The sequence below is a fragment of the Loxodonta africana genome, chromosome X (assembly GCF_030014295.1).
Source record: "Loxodonta africana isolate mLoxAfr1 chromosome X, mLoxAfr1.hap2, whole genome shotgun sequence".
Classification (NCBI taxonomy): domain Eukaryota; kingdom Metazoa; phylum Chordata; class Mammalia; order Proboscidea; family Elephantidae; genus Loxodonta; species Loxodonta africana.
The window spans coordinates 86,656,138-86,659,189 of record NC_087369.1 but is presented as its reverse complement, the minus strand read 5'-3'; positions in this window follow the sequence as shown (position 1 = coordinate 86,659,189).

The following is a 3,052-nucleotide window of genomic DNA, read 5'->3' as shown; positions in this document are numbered from 1 at the left end:
TTCACATAATGACATTGCTGTTTCCCTCTTTTGAGCATTCTTTTGGTCTTGATTTATTTTCGTAATTTGCCTGCCTAGGTTGACATCTGATTGCTCTGTCCAATGTTCTAGTCTTTGGTTGATATCTGATATTATTGATTTTCTAACCACAGAACTCTCTTTAGTATTTCTTGTAGTTTTGTTTTGGTTTTTACAAATTCCCTAATCTGTTTATCTGGATATGTCCTAATTTCACCTTTGTATTTGAGAGACAGTTTTGCTGGATATATGCTTCATGCCTGGCAATTCTTTTCCTTCAATGCTTTATATAAGTCATCCCACTGCCTTCTTGTCTGCATAGTTTCTGCTGAGTAGTATGAGTTTTTTTGTAATAATTTAACAGTTTTTTAAATAATTTTTATTGTGCTTTAAGTGAAACTTTACAAATCAAGTCAGTCTCTCATACAAAAACCCATATACGTCTTGCTACACACTCCCAGTTACTCTAGCCCTAATGAGACAGCCTGCTCTCTCCCTCCACTCTCTCTTTTCATGTCCTTTTCACTAGCTTCTAACCCCCTCCACCCTCTCATCTCCCCTCCAGGCAGGAGATGCCAACATAGTCTCAAGTGTCCACCTGATCCAAGAAGCTCACTCCTCACCAGCATCCCTCTCCAACCCATTGTTCAGTCCAATCCATGTCTGAAGACTTGGCTTCGGGAATGGTTCCTGTCCTGGGCCAACAGAAGGTCTGGGGGCCATGACCACCAGGGTCCTTCCAGTCTCAGTCAGACCATTAAGTCTGGTCTTATGAGAATTTGGGGTCTGCATCCCACTGCTCTCCTGCTCCCTCAGGGCTTCTCTGTTGTATTCCCTGTCAGGGCAGTCATCGGTTGTAGCTGGGCACCATCTAGTTCTTCTGGTCTCAGGATGATGTAGTCTGTGGTTCGTGTGGCCCTTTCTGTCTCTTGGGCTCGTAATCGCCTTGTGTCCTTGGTGTTCTTCATTCTCCTTTGATCCAGGTGGGTTGAGACCAATTGATGTATCTTAGATGGCTGCTTGCTAGGGTTTAAGACCCCAGATGCCACTCTTCAAAGTGGGATGCAGAATGTTTTCTTAATAGATTTTATTATGCCAATTGACTTAGATGTCCCCTGAAACCATGGTCCCCAGACCCCTGCCCCTGCTACACTGGCCTTCAAAGCATGCAATTTATTCCAGAAACTTCTTTGCTTTTGGTTTAGTCCAATTGTGCTGACCTCCCCTGTATTGTGTGCTGTCTTTCCCTTCACCTAAAGTAGTTCTTATCTACTATCTAATTAGTGAATACCCCTCTCCCACCCTCCCTCCCCCCCCCTTCTCATAACCACAAAAGAATGTTTTCTTCTCGGTTTAAACTATTTCTCAAGTTCTTATAATAGTGGTCTTATACAATATTTGTCCTTTTGCAACTGACTAATTTCACTCAGCATAATGCCTTCCAGGTTCCTCCATGTTATGAAATGTTTCACAGATTCATCACTATTCTTTGTTGATGCATAGTATTCCATTATGTGAATATACCAAAATTTATTTATCCGTTCATCCATTGATGGGCACCTTGGTTGCTTCCAGCTTTTTGCTATTGTAAACAGTGCTGCAATGAACATGGGTGTGCATATATCTGTTCGTGTAAAGGCTCTTATTTCTCTAGGATATATTCCAAGGAGTGGGATTGCTGGATCATATGGTAGTTCCATTTCTAACTTTTTAAGGAAGCGCCAAATCGATTTCCAAAGTGGTTGTACCATTTGACATTCCCACCAGCAGTGTAGAAGTGTTCCAATCTCTCCACAGCTTCTCCAACATTTATTATTTTGTGTTTTTTGGATTAATGCCAGCCTTGTTGGAGTGAGATGAAGTCTTACTGTAGTTTCGATCTGTATTTCTCTAATGGCTAATGATCGTGAACATTTTCTCACATATCTGTTAGCTACCTGAATGTCTTCTTTAGTGAATGTCTATTCATATCTTTTGCCCATTTTTTAATTGAGTTATTTGTCTTTTTGAAGTTGAATTTTTGCAGTATCATGTAGATTTTAGAGATCAGGCGCTGATCGGAAATGTCATAGCTAAAACTTTTTCCCAGTCCGTAGGTAGTCTTTTTACTCTTTTGGTGAAGTCTTTGGATGAGCATAAGTGTTTGATATTTAGGAGCTCTCAGTTATCTAGTTTTTCTTCTACATTCTTTATAATGTTTTCTTTACTGTTTATGACATGTATTAGGGCTCCTAACATTGTCCCTGTTTTTTCTTCCTTGATCTTTATCATTTTAGATTTTATATTTAGGTCTTTGACCCATTTTGAGTTAGTTTTTGTGCATGGAGCGAGGTATGGGTCTTGTTTCATTTTGTTGCTGATGAATAACCAGTTATGCCAGCACCATTTGTTAAAAAGACTGTCTTTTCCCCCATGTAAGTGTTTTGGGGCCTTTGTCAAATATCAACTGCTCCTATGTAGATGGCTTTATGTCTGGATTCTCAATTCTGTTCCATTGGTCCACGTATCTGTTGTTGTACCAGTACCAGGCTCTTTTGACTGCTGTGGCAGTATAATAGGTTCTAAAATCAGGTAAAGTAAGGCCTCCCACTTTGTTCTTCTTTTTCAGTAATGCCTTATTTATCCAGGGCCTCTTTCCCTTCCATATATAGTTGGTGATTTGTTTCTCCATCTCATTAAGGAATATCCTTGGGATTTGGATATGAGCTTATCTATTTGCAGGTGACTTTTTGTTTATCCCTAAACCAAAACTAAACCAAACCCATTGCTGTCAAGTCAATTCTGACTTACAGCGACCTTACAGGACAGAGTAGAACTGCCCCACAGGGCTTCCAAGAACCGCCAACCTCTTGGTTAGCAGCCATAGCTCTTAACCACTACGCCACCAGTGTTTCCTTGTTTATCTGTAGCTGCTCTTCAAATTCTTTCTTTATCTTTGGTTTTGGGAAGTTTGACTATAATATGTTTTGGTGACTTCCTTTTAACATCTACCTTATGTGGAGTTTGATGACCATCTTGGATAGATATCTTCTCA